Source organism: Photinus pyralis, unplaced genomic scaffold, assembly GCF_008802855.1.
Source record: "Photinus pyralis isolate 1611_PpyrPB1 unplaced genomic scaffold, Ppyr1.3 Ppyr1.4_LG5, whole genome shotgun sequence".
Classification (NCBI taxonomy): domain Eukaryota; kingdom Metazoa; phylum Arthropoda; class Insecta; order Coleoptera; family Lampyridae; genus Photinus; species Photinus pyralis.
Window position 1 is genome coordinate 30,980,605 of NW_022170596.1, and position 14,683 is coordinate 30,995,287.

The 14,683-nt window shown below is 35.4% G+C and overlaps 1 protein-coding gene across 6 annotated transcripts in view; it reads right to left on the reverse strand.

Annotated features, from left to right (window-relative positions):
* The window catches only part of LOC116171976 (gastrula zinc finger protein XlCGF48.2), a 181,497-nt gene that overhangs the window by 44,444 nt on the left and 122,370 nt on the right, over nucleotides 1-14,683 (reverse strand). The window contains exon 1 of one of the 6 annotated variants that reach the window (XM_031489050.1): nucleotides 2,075-2,170. The exons of the other annotated variants lie outside the window; for them this stretch is intronic. The gene's annotated coding sequence lies outside the window, so the exon portion shown is untranslated. Of the gene's footprint in view, nucleotides 1-2,074; nucleotides 2,171-14,683 lie in introns of those variants that run through there. 6 annotated transcript variants of the gene reach the window in all.

Genomic DNA, 14,683 nt, shown 5'->3' on the forward strand with positions numbered 1-14,683 from the left:
AATTAAACTGATTCGTGGTATTTTTCAATAGGTAAAAGAACATTTGTATTACCAGACACGATCAATTTAATTACTTCAATTGCGATCCGTGTGTGTACAATCTTACGTAAGTGCTTCTTAATTAATCATGGGAAAACGTTAAAATATGTTCGGATCGGTCGGGTAACGGAAGTAATTCTAAGGGATCGCACTGACCCACATTTTAATGGGACGTCGTGTGCTAACCACAAGGCGACGTGTTAAATTCGATCGGGGAGATTTCAATGCGAGGCTAGGGCAGAAGAAATTCCGCTCTGATTCTCGTTGTAGTTCTTTGGCTGCCATAAATGCTTAGAATATTCGAGGATAAAATTTATTAATAATTCCTACCGACGTAGATATTTAGATAGGTATAAAGGTGACGGATAAAAATTTTAATTAATTACACTTCGCGTGTTAAGTTATGAGGATGCCTGTAATTGATTGCTAATTTCAACATTAATTGCGGTAGATTCATCGGAAAGGTAGATAATCAGAAGCTTCATTTAATTTATCATGTGTACGCTTTAGGTACATGACGGTTTTCGGAAACGTAGAGGCATGTATGGGAAATTCGCTTTTTCTGTTATCTGCACAGTTCGATATTAATTAATCGCCATAATAAATCAAAACCGTTTCCCGTTTTGGATTTAATTGATACGTATTGTGCAAAAAAGGTCGGTTTTATTCACAGAGCGCTCTTTTAGGTAAAACTACGCCTTCACATACTTGCATAATGGTAAATTGTGCGGAAATATGTGTAAATGCCATAAATAAAACACAATTGCACCATTAATAACATTGTTATACACTAAAAAGGTGTGAAATTCATAAACATGTTCAGAAAAGCGGCGTACGTGCTTAGAAATTAACGAAAAGCTCTTCTTTTACGGAAGTAATGCATACCAAGCGTGGTGATCCGAAGTTGTTTTTTTCACAGTAATGACCGCGTAATTATATAATAATAACTTTATTGACACCCTAAAGCGCCGCCCTAGCGCTTTTAACATTTATTGCTTGGAAATCCAACACTAATTGTATGCTTAATGTCTTCTAAACTGCCATTAATTGTAATGCATTGTTTTTTTTTTAATTTCCTTTGCTTAACCACATGATTTATACTGTAATTTTCCTCCCGGAATGAAAAAATATTTTGCATTATAATAACTTATTAACATTAAGAGACTAATGACAAATACCGGTTAACGTACGATTGTCGAAGAAATTCCTCAAATTATTTGATTAAATTTATTTGCAATTAAAGGATCCGGTTCGACAAACCAAATTTTGCAGTCCCACTTTTACGGTTCCTATCTGGACCATTTATTAATTGACGAAAGTTCAATGTCAATTGCGATTTTCAAATCGTTTCCAGTTTTTAGGCGGCGGTATTAATGAACGTATAAAGTTAATGGGCCGCAATATTTTTCAATATTATAAGTGGAGAAATTCTATTTTACAAAGGAAATACAGAGATTCCATTTAGAAAGTGTTCTCATTATTGTGTATGTATAAACAATAAGGCAAAAATTATTAACAAGTAATTTAGCATTAGACAAGAAAAAAACTTAAGTGGGTAATTTGAATTGTAAATCGCGAGCTTAATTAGAACGGGCGTTTGCACATATTTTTTAATTGATTAATGACAGATTATGTATAGCAGTTGTCACGGTTATCAAGGTTCCTAGGGAAGAAAGTACAATTAATTATTGGCCAATTACGCAGGTCGTTGGGTTGCAGGTCGTGAGTAATTACGTTTTGATTTAAGGGATGCCATTAGACACCTGTTCGTAATCATGGTGGCCAGTCGAGCGTAATATCGAATTATCGCGCAGTTATCACAATTATATGCTTCGGAAATCCAAAATTCCAGAAGGGAAAAATTTTCTCGCATTGATTAGCCAATAAGCGTTGCAATAAGTGATGTTTAACAACCAGTATTTACAGTGAGCACGAAGATTGAAGTTATAGACGACCGCCCCTTAATTTTGCACACCTTTCAACCTAACCATTACAAGTACGTTCAATTATAAAATGTAATTAGAACGAGACTTACGTTTGAACACATCCAAGTTTCATAGTAGTTTATTACACTTGAGCACATTAACGCACATACTTCACGAACGATTATTGAAAGTCAACTAAAATGTTTGTAATGTCTAATGTTATCGATTTAGCATTGATAACGTGTCAGGTTTTTGGTACCGTAACCAGATTTACGTTTAAATCCATTTAGGAATGGATCTGGTGTGATTCATGCGTGTACTTATCATAGCGATTCCATCTTAGGTGTTAATTAGGAGGTTTTATGGTAATTGCAATTTTCATATGAAACACTAATGAGCCGCAATACAAATTTCTGACACCTGTGACGTGCATAAACCAACCTGTTTAATTAGTACCGTGGTTTACATGTAAAATGATGTCGACGTAGAATTCTAACGCACTGCAAACGCTAATCCAAAGAGGAAGATGTGCTGTACCGGTACTACCAGAGGTGCGGACGTTTTGACTAATTCATTCACAATTAACCCACGACTTTCACACATCTATGTCATTTGTTAATGAAATACAATCAATCATGTAATTATACGACTCGATTTAGGAAACTCTTCCCCCCTTCCATTATAAAGCTTTATCCAATTCCACGGTAGCGATCACAGACCCCTTGCAGGTCTTTCCATAATTTCATAATTCATAATTTCATTCGGCATTTGACACACAAATTTTTGCACCTTGATGGGGATAAATTCTTCGGGGACCATCATTCCAAATTATTAAATCATTTCATTTCGCTCATCGCCAAAGAGCATATCTCTTTGGCATGGTTTTTGAATGTAATGTACAGTGTGGTCCAATTTCGATGGGATTAAATGGGAGTAACTTTCTAGTTAGCGCATATAAACGAAAACGGTTCAAGTACTTGTGACCTCTTTTTTCATGCTTATTCCATTACCGTTGCCAGAAATACGCGGATGACGTCTTTTGATTTTTTCACTAGAGATTACTGCTGCTGTAACTCCTTTATTATTGAAGCTATAAAATCAATGCCGTCAGTCGTTTGTTTGTATAGTCATTTTAGTAACTGCGTTGTAACTCAAAGTTGATTTTTTTAAATGGAAGTAACAGTTTACCAATGGTTTTAAAAGATTTATTGTTTTACGAGCTTTCCCAAAATGTATATAATATTATAATTATTTTCAATAATAAGTTTTCAACAATAAATGTTGCTTATTAATACACATTGTCTGAAAGCAAATAACAAAAGATGGTTTACTACAATTTCTATTAACATCTCAACATTGAGTTGCAGCCAGGTCGCGGGTTATAAATGGGATAACTGGGCTATAGCCCAGGGCGTCACTTTCGGGGGGCGGCAAGCAGGGACCCGGACCGGACCGACAAAGAACCGAAACCGGTATTTCTTCAGGACCGAAAACCGAATCGAAACCGTTATTCCTTCAGAACTTTTCGGTTTTTTACGGTTCTTAACAGAGTATTGGAAGTTGAAAGACGCACCGGCAAACATGTCCTGAAAATGGGCAAAATAGCCACTCTATGATTGCCATCGGTGGATTGTAAATGTTTAATAAGGTGTCGAAATTGAATGCAGTACGGGTGGCGGTGGCGGTAATTTAGCCACTACTGTAAATGAAATAACAAAAGTAGGAGCGAGGTTTTAGAAAATAAAAATAACAAACAATGCTCCATACTTAATTTTTTACACAAGTTTTTGTGTATTTTTTCTGTTTTTTATTAATAAATTAAGTTTAAATATATATTTCCCTCTCTCTCCTTCATTCCCCTTGTGGTTGTAAATTAGATACACTGACGATACGTCACGTTTTGGTATTCATGACTTTACTTCTTTTTCACACCTAGGTATTAAATGAACAAATCATGTTGTTATAATCAATTTTTAGAATGCCATACTTTTAAAAAAACTAGAACCGAAAAGAACCGTTATGGAATACGCTGAACCGAACCGTTATTTTTTCTTTAGAACCGGAACCGTTATAAATATTTTCGCTTAAATATAAACAGAACCGGAACCGATATTTCATTTGGGTCCGGGTTCCTGACGGCAAGATGTGCTAAACTATATTTTTTTCATTATTTGCAAGTTAGATCTGGGATTGTGGATAATTTTTGTAAAAATTAATTTAGGTACTTATCATTCCACGGTTGTAGTAAAAAGCTGTTTATGTTTTCCAGTGGGACATTCCTCTCATCTGTGAATTTTGGGGCATTTTGTTTCCAAATCAATACAGGTAAATAACACTATGAAGCGCAGTCAGTAAGTACGCAATTAAACACATTAGTTACGGGTGCGCCGAGCTAAATGTAGCCCAATGCGCAAAAAACATAGCCTGGGGCTTGGTTGTAGCGCCGTTACTAAAAGGTCTAGAAACAAACGACTGTCAGCATTGATTTCTACGTTAAAAAGTGCCTGAGTAATGCTAAAGCCATTTTGTCCTAGTCTCAAAAATAAAGGAGTTACGACAAATTGAAGGAATCGACCATTTTCCAGTTTTTCTCTCTAGGGAAAAAACAAAAGACGGCAGCTTATTTCTGCCAAAGGTCATGGAATACGTAAACCGTTTTCGTTTATCTGCGCTAATAAGAAAGTTACCCATTTAATCTCATCGAAATTGGACCACACTGTACAGTGCAGAGTACAGTGTGTCCTATTTTGGTTGACTCTGTAGTGTATCTCCTATTTTTTCAAAATGCGCCATTTTACTCTCAATTCAATGCTTTTAAGATTTGCGCACTTAACTGTCAGATTTTTTGACATATGTCAATTTTTCTCTAAAGCTTTGGAGATGTAAGGGTACATTCAAAAATTCGTATCTATTAAAGCGGTCTAGATAAGTGCGTACTCTTTTTTATAATCGAATCCTTAAAGTCTCAAAGAATTTTCGGAGTGTCTTCTGAAAATCGTGTAGTTTCCAGGGCCGCTGCAATTTTTCAAAATTAGCAATTAAAAAATGTCAAAAGCTTCAGTTTTTCAAATTGCAAATATTACCTACTTTTTGATCCCAGAAATGAATGTAAATTTGAATTTGAGGGCCACTTTTATTAACACTCTGTATGCCTATATCAGGTAAATTTTGAGTTAATGGCACTTTGTTTGAGAAAGAAATATTCTATTTGATGTTTACTTACTAGTTTGGAAAATTCGCAGCAGCCATGGAAACTTTTTTAAGGCTTTCAGCGGTCACTCTGAAAATTCTTTAGACCTTAAGGGATTGGATTATAAAAAAGAGCACTCACTTATCTTGAACGGTTTAAGAGATATCAATTTTTGAATGGACCGTTTGCATCTTCAAAAATTTGTGATTTTGACATATGTCAAAAATGCAGTTTATTTTATTATTGCAGACCTTTTGCAATTGATCTGAAATTCCATGTAACAATGGGCATTACTAGGTTACCGAATTTGGAAATTTAGTGAGCATAATTAACCGTAGTTAAAAAATTGTGTTCCCGCAAACATCGTCTGATTAAATTGGATCTGGTCTCAAATGAAGCGCGCTTAATTAACTTGAATTTCAAGATTAGTCTATGATTTTTAGGACGTCAGGGAGACTGTCTTAATTTTTTATTTCATCAACCGAGTATGTCGGCCGGTTGGAAAATCCGAGTTCCATTTCCACTAGAAGCAACCCCCCATACTATCAGAATACATTTCCTTTTCAATTAGGGAACCATAGCATTTTATTTGCGCTGATTGAAAACCTACCAGGGTGCAGTTTTTAACAAATAGGTATGTAGTTTCGCAAAACACCATCACGAACACTACAAGGTTTTTGAGGGTGTTGATTGATTTCATGGAGTTATTCTACAATAATGGAAAAGATCTGGCAGGATGAGAAAAACAAAGTAGAATTCAGAAAAAATCAGACTTAGATGCTAATGGAATGCCACAAGGATCCACATACCTAAAGAGGTATGTAAATTACGTGTCGTGCATTTTCTTACATAAGTATAAACACACACACACGTTTATATAGGATTTATGGCCGAAACTTAAAGATTAGGTTTCATCACGTATGAAAATGGTGCCAAGAGATGAATTCGACGATAATCAAAGACTAAGATGACGAAAGCAAATGCGACAAGTTAAAATCGAAAGTGCATATTATCAATATTGGTAATTCTGCACCAATCACCGAATTTTCTGAGCTATAATTAGAGAAGCTGTAAGAATGGACGTGCCTTATACCAAAAACTGGGACAAATCGCATTCGGTTTACGATAATTTTAAAGTACGCCAAAATGATCATGATTAAAGTCTTCGTCATCGTAATAATGCCTGACATTTATTCAAGAAGTTAGCCATCCTCCGAGTAAAATCATGATTTATGAGGTTACGTCGTCCTCAGTCTCCGTACGCGTTGGGAGGCCATCTTAATTTTCTAAAATGTAAAAGTCTTCCTTCTAGCGGCAAATTAAGTAACGCGCACATACAAATTTTGGCAAACGCGAAACTCATTTCGACCTTTAACCTCGCGAAGCTGGAACGCCTTATCAACGTATATAATTACATAACCGATCATTTACATCAATCAGTTTTCTGATACGCTAAAACGAAGCATTAATTATACGGTACTAACTGCGGGAAATTGCACCATAAACTTAACGATTGCGCGAAAACTCTTCTGCACAAAGGCTTTTGATAAAATACTCAAACTGGCAGAACAGGTATAGGATATAGTAACCTACAAAACAGGTGCAGCCGCAGCAGCATGAGATCTGAATACCTTATCTTTTCGTAGATATAATACAGTTCGAGTGCATTGTAACATGGCAGGGCAGTTTCTAATGGAGGTCAGCTTCGTAGACGACTTGCACGTGGGTGCCCAAGTGAAATTGGCGATGCAGATTCGATCCAGAACTTGGACCAGTGTCGGAAACGTTCAACGGTTTGATCTTGCAACAAAATTTACATACTCCTTGCTAATGGCTAAATATGGTAATTGTTGTTGGGAAATAATTTACTAATTGATTATATCCAGGCAGAGTAATTGTATAATTGGCGGGTGCTATCAGGGTCGTTACGGTTTATTTTAATTAGTCGCGGATAGCTTGTCATTGTAGGTGTTATTGAAATTAATTTAGCTGTTTTGCGAAGTTTTACTGCGAGGGAGGAAAGCGATCACTTTGATTTGCTGGGGTTGAACTGGAAATGGTTTTTTAAGATGATAATGGAAAATGGAAAAAGTTCAGGTCTTTTATGGTCAGTTGACAAAGACTAATGAGCTCAAAAATCAATCAACAGAGGCAAGAAATGAATAGGACATCCCTATGATCAAATTAACAATTTTCAAAATATCTGTCAGTTTGTGAAGTCGCGCGTTATAAATGTATCGAAACGAATATTGAATGCCGGACAGGAAAACCTTAAACAAGTTAAAAAGTAATCATAAACGATTTACATAAAGCGCATTTCCACTTGCATTCATTTCCCATTTGTAAGATGCAACTTCTTTTAAAATTGTAAAAATCCGGCCACAAATATGAAAGATAGCGTTGCACATGGGCAATCCATTGTTGACGTGCTACTTCAATTTCAGTTTATGAGAAGAATTTCATTACAATGCTTTTCTAAATAAGAAAGTTGGAACTGCGCATGCGCAAACCTAAATTTTAAAACTAATGTTAGATTTTCCTTTGTTCCAAGCGCCTAAGTATAAAATTTCACTTAAATACTTCCATAGATAAAAAAGTTGGCACTGCGCATGCGCAAAATAAAATTTTGAAACTGGCGCTAGATTTTCTTTTACTCCAAGTGCCTATGTATCACATTTCATTTAAATTCTTCCATAAATAAAAAAGTTGGCACTGCGCATGCGCAAAGCCAAATTTTGAAACTGGCGTTTGATTTTCCTGCATCCCAAGTGCCTATGTATCAAATTTCGTTTAAATTCTTCCATAAATAAAAAAGTTGGCACTGCGCATGCGCAAAACCAAATTTTGAAATTGGCGCTTGATTTTCCTTTATTCCAAGTGCCTATGTATCAAATTTCATTCAAATACTTTTATAAGTAAAAAAGTTTGCAATTCGGTTTATAAATGGTCGAGATGCGAAAAGGGCATTGTGAATTCAATTCAACTTTTGGCATTGCGTATTATATGGCTAAATCTATGCCCATATTGAATTTCATGCAATTCAGTTCATAACTAACGGAGATGTAAAAGCGATCGAACATTTCTAAACAAAGATCGTTCACACGGACAGATAGATGGACAGACAGACAAAGGAACAGACGGAGAGACCAACCGACAGGCGACAGATAGCAATCCAAAATTATAAACGATCTCTAGCATCGTTAATAAACGGCAAAAGTGTAAAATTATGGAACATGTAAAAAACGGTTTTTTGTTTTTTTTACAATAACTTTTTTTGTAAGCGGCACAGAAAAAATTCCTTCCTTGGTGCAAGCCTCGACACCATAACGAACCAAACAGCGAAAAAAGTAGAACAATAGCTCTTAAGATAAAGAACTAGTAGCGTCGCAAAACGAGCGGACGGACGGACGGACAGCCGGACGGACGGACGGACAAAGTGGCCACAATAGCGCATTTTTTTTTTATTTTTGTGGAAATGCGCTAAAAAGCGCAGGGGTCACATTTGTTAATTTAACAAAGGGTTGCTTATAGAACCTTTAATCATAATTGATCAAAGAAACAAAACTATTTTGAGTTTTACAAAAGTTACACTTTTGCAAATAAATACGATAGTCATAAGTAACGCCGGGCTTCCTTAAATATTTCGTGATTTCAAAAAACATGTTTGCGTAGCTGGAGGGTCGTTTGTAGACCCTTTAACCATAATCGGTGAAATTCAGAATTTTCAGAAGTTTTATATTGACTTATATGGTTTAAATACAGTTGTGTGTTATACAAGACGTTAAGGAAAAGCTATCGTCTTGGTGATATCGGAAACTAAACTGTAAGAGATAGGCAGGTAGTTTAAATTTGGCAAAGTATTTTGATGCTTAACATAATGCCGTTTTGAAACTGAAGAAATTCCGACTACTTGCGGAGATCCGGAAAAAAACGAAATTTTGCATAACCGTTTTTAGCACATTTCAAAATAAAAAAAAATGCGCTCGTTTTGAGACGCTACTAGTTTTTTATCTTAAGAGCTATTGTTCTACTTTTTTCGCTATTTGGTTCGTTATAGTGTCGAGTCTTGCACCAAGGAAGGAATTTTTCTGTACCGCTTACAAAAAAAGTTATTGTAAAAAAAAACAAAAAACCGTTCTTTACATGTTCCATAATTTTACACTTTTGCCGTTTATTAACGATCCTAGAGATCGTTTATAATTTTGCATTGCTGTCTGTCGTCTGCCTGTTGGTCTGTCCGTCTGTTCCTTTGTCTGTCTGTCCCTCTATCTGTCCGTGTGAACGATAACTTTGTTTAGAAATGTCCGATCGCTCTTACATCTCCGTTAGTTATGAACTGAATTATATGAAATTCAATATGGGCATAGCTTTAGCCATATAATACGCAATGCCAAAAGTTGAATCGAATCGATTCAAAATTCACAGTGCCCTTTTCGCATTTCGACCATTGAGGTACAAACCGAATTGCAAACTTTTTTAATTATAAAAGTATTTGAATGAAATTTTATACATAGCCACTTGGAATAAAAGCAAATTTAACGACAATTTCAAAATTTGGTTTTGCGCATGCGCAGTGCCAACTTTCTTATTTGTGAAGGGATTTAAATGAAATTTGATACATAGCCACTTGGAACAATAAAAAATCTAACGTTAGCTTCAAAATTTAGGTTTGCGCATGCGCAGTTCCAACTTTCTTATTTAGAAAAGCATTGAAATGAAATTCTTCTTATAAACTGAAATTAAAGTAGGACATCAAAATGGATTGCACATTATGCAACGCTATCTTTCATATTTGTGGCCGGATTTTTACAATTTTAACAAAAGTTGCATCTTACAAATAGGAAATGAATGCAAGTTGAAATGCGCTTTATGTAAATCGTTTACGATTACTTTTTAACTTGTTATTTTTTACTGAAGATATTTCGAAATGAATGACAGACTATTATGACTTTTTCCCTCTACAAGATGATAGTTTTAAATTTTAAGTCTGACGTTTCGTCTCCGGTTAACCATCATCAACTTGTTTTTTTTATATAAGTAGTAATCGGAATTTTTTCTGTTTCAAAACGACACTTTGTTAAGCATCAAAATACGCAACTTTGCCAAATTTAAATTACCTACATATCTCGTACAGTTTCCGAGATCCCCATGGTGGTCCTCGAATTTAAATCAACCTGTATATAAAAAAACAAAGTTATGCAGGTTACATTACTTAATTCAAGCACGGCTGGATCGATTTTTATGATCTTTGGTTTGTGGATGCGTCTCCGATCCGAATTGCAGAATAACTATGAAAATAATTATAGAAAAAACACGACAAAAATATAAGGAAATTATTATACATATATAAATAAGAGAACTAATGACTACAACCGTCAAATCAAATAATGTTGTCAATCTTATACCAACCGTTAAATTAAAAACTATCAAATGAAAAGTATTAGGAAATAGTTATTCGCAATTTCGATTAACTGCAAATCATATAGTGTGCATTAATGACCAATACAAGTCTGCCGCTCAATAAATAAATACTTCAACATATTCTGAAGACATCTCTTAAGCCACAAGGATTTAAAATGTGCACAGTGTGATTAGATAACGTACCTATATATATATATGTTATCTTCAGGGTTATCTCACAATACTTTCAAGTATTTCAAATGTGCACAGTGTGATTTTGCAACACAGCACCACCATGTCAGGAAACGGCATCTCCCAAAACCTCAAAAGATTTCAAAAGTGCACACTGTAATGGCATTATATCAAAATGTTTCGCAATGTCAATGTACCCATATATACGAGGTTCATCCGATTGCGATGCCGCGCTAAAGTTTCTGAGAGAGATTTTCCGAAATTCCGAAACGGCAAAAGAAAAAAGAGGATTTTACGTTTTACAGTGGAAAAGAGAGAACATTTTCACCTCTATTTGGAGGGGTGTAAATATTTACGTTTCTTTAGGTGATTGTGGTTAAAGATAATACAAGCTAACGCTCAAAATATTAAGCCTAAATATTTGCAGGTTAGAGGAAAGCACAAGACTATAAATCTGGAAGCTTTACGCGTTTTTACGGCTTGAATTGTATGCCTGGAGGTCTGGTGCTTTTATAAGACCAGTTTCTTGGAATTTAAAATTTGCACCGTGATTGGCAACGACAACAATAATCCTGAAAGTCCTGGGGGGCGAAATAAACCTTAAAGCTGTATTCTACAAGCTTAAACTTTGATTACACACATTATGGGACTAAATATGGACATTATGGGGGTTGAGTTTAAAAGCCAAAATCAACATTTAACGGGCCTGGAATATCAAGCCTAAAAAGTAAGCCTTAACACTAATTTAAGTCAAAGTTTGCAACGGAATTCGGAGGAAATGTAGCTTTTAATGATCTAAATCGAAAACCGAGGTGATAGGTGAAGAATACGTGATCTAATATCTAGCTACCGCGACCTATGATTTCCCCTCCGGTTCATAATTCAATTCCTACACCCACAAGTTGCACAATATAACCTTTTACGTCCAGGATAGTAAAACCTAGATTGTTTCCATTCAAATAAAAGAATAGTTGCATACTAAATCTAAAATTGTGTTGTTTATAGCGTCATAAAGTAAATATAGTTATCTAGTAAGTATAATAATTGTTATTATTAGTGCCCTGGGTGTAGAGCGGGCAATAAAACGCAGGAACGCAAACGGTTATAGTTCACTACCTCAACTTTATGGGTGCAAGAGTTTTTTTTTATACATTGTACTTAATTGTTAGACCATTTCGACGACCTTCGACTTCCTAGTAACGCGCTAATGGGACCATGTCTCACTGCGGGGGATCTTTTCGTTCCCAAATTTGTCACCGGGCGCTCAAATCGTAAAGGTAAAAATCCTCTCATCATAAATAAACAAACAATTATAGCTTTTCGAGTTTGTGAGAATAAAATTTATTATATCTCTTAGCTCGGCATTCTCACGATTGTTTTTTTGAGATTCACATGAACCTCTTTGCCAAGCCATCTTCATGGTATCTGATCTGATGGTGTGAGTGTGTGTGTGCCTTAAATCTTGGCCAGATTAATGGGGAAAGTAGGGAAAAATTTACGTAATTATGATATTAATCAAACGTACATATTTCTACGATGAAGATTCCAATTATCATTTCGTAATTAACTCTTCGTCCGATAACGGTTAATGACAACGCAAATCGAAATCTAAGTAAACCTTTAGTTTCCTAACGTTTAAAAAGTTTTGTAGTTTAGTCACGTTATGTTTAATTAGTTTGTTAAAATAAAAGTTTTCGATGAGAGAGCCTCGCGTATAACCTCAACGTGGGAAATAGTTTTTTTTTTCACAAAGTTGCGGAGGCGTGGGTTGTATGTGTTTTAATAATCACGAGTTTTGAGAGATTAACAATTTTGTTAGGCGCATAAGGAAATTAATCATAATCCGTTAAATTAACAATTACATAGGTCCATCAACGCTGGGCGCTACTGGAAGGTGTCAGAGATTGAGGTGGGTGCTAAATTAAAACGTCGATCGTGTTTCGTGCGTGCTGCAAAAGGTGTCCATTCGGTCGTGGGATGGGATAAACTTAAAGCCAAAAATTTAAAATAAGTAATGATGATTGATGGTTATTCCAATGGAGCTAATCTAATCTAAACTTTTTCGCCCCCGGTTAGCCACCTTTGAAGCTACATTTTGTAGCCTCATTCTAAGTTTGCAAGATTAAAGGACAAGAAAAATCGGTCTAGGAACGAAGAAATAGAAGATTTCCACTGAAACCCTGTAACCATGCAAGAAAGGAAATTGAACGGTATGCGATTCTTTAAGAATTTCCTTGCAAGGCGTGTACGGGACAGAAAAAAGATTACAGGAAATGATATGTAAAGAGCGAAATTTTAACATTGTTATTAAAATAATGCGATTTTTTATTAAATTGGAACGGAAGCCGTATCAATCAACACCAATGAACAACTTCCTCAGCATGTACGAGAAACTTAATTGATAACAACACGTATAAACTTCTTGTCTTGTCTCAATCTAAAATATGCAAATTTAAGAATGCAACAATATAATATGCAAAGGAAGTCGAAATTTAGTTAATTAAACTCCTAACAAGTCTCGCCATGAAATTTTTGAAGCATTTCAAAACGGGAAACAAAAATTTTAATATTTATATCTTGTACTACTAAAAGTTTGATAATTAACCCGCCATTGTAAAACTTGATTTTCCTCCTTTAATTAACACGAAAATTGTTCTTTGTACTTGCGAAATTTCGGACTATCGGCTCGTACGATCTATGGCGAAATGTTTAATGGCGGCTAATTAGTAATTGGCCCCCGTGTTCTAAATTGTTGTTAATGGTTATTATAATTGTTTCTAAATGATTGGGTCGATTAATTCTAAAATTTAAGCGTGGAAAGTTCTGTGTACGTCGTTATGGAAAAAAAGGGAAATTGGACGAGAACGAAAGGAAGTAGCGCGATTACACGAACCCGTTCCTTAAAAGGATGGGAGCAATTACTAAACTAATCAAAGATGAATGATACTACTAGCTGAAAGATTTATGGTGTTTGGGGTTTTTTTAGTATGCGGTATTAAACATCTAGAATTAATCGTAAAATGGGCCCATAAAGATTGTCCTGGTATATGCATAACATTATTCAGCTCGCAATAGCGCTATTTAATGTGATCGTTCGGAGATGTGCTAGTTTTATGAGCTAACGATTTTTTTACGTAGAAAGTTTGTTGCGTTTTGATCTACTGCAAATTAATAACATTGCATGCATCTTCAAAAGCCAAGGTTTGGCTAATCTGCAGTTCCACTTCCTGTAAAGTTCAGCTCAAGTACCTCCTTAATAAAATTTCTTTCTTTCTTGTTCAATTTCCTTTTGAGTGTTGTTCAGTTCACCATATTTTTTGTCAAGTTCAACTTCTTACAAACTGCTGCCTACTTCAATAATTCTAACTCCCATAATCTCCCCTTAAGCTCTCCTCAACTCATTTTTGTGCTTCCCTCAAATTTTCTCTACGTCCCACTAAGTTTCCTTAAAATCCATTGTTTAAATTTCTCACGTAGGTATCCTACTTTTTAGCACATTTTCCAACGAAGTTGGGTGCGCTATTGCAGCCACTTTCTCTGTCCGTCCGTCCGAGGTCTTAACTGCTCCTACAGTTTCCAATATATTTAGTACGTTCTTTGACGATTAATGTCAGCATGCACAGGCTGTGATCAACGTTCTTTATGGAGATATTTTCGTGAAATGTTAACCACAGATGCTTCCAGAAAAGGCAAACATATCGCGTATTGTAAAAATAAGATGCTTGAATGCGTAGATTACGCAATGCCAACTCTCTTATGTACCTATAGTTTTTTTTTGCGATCTTAACCATAGATGCTTTTAGTAGAGAAAAACATAACCATAGCCTTTTGGGGAGTATACGGATACATGCATGCAAAATGCGCTAAAGTTACTCGCCTTAGGGCGAAAACCAAGGCGAAAACCTTTTTACTGGTTTCCTATTAGGTACCCTTCAGA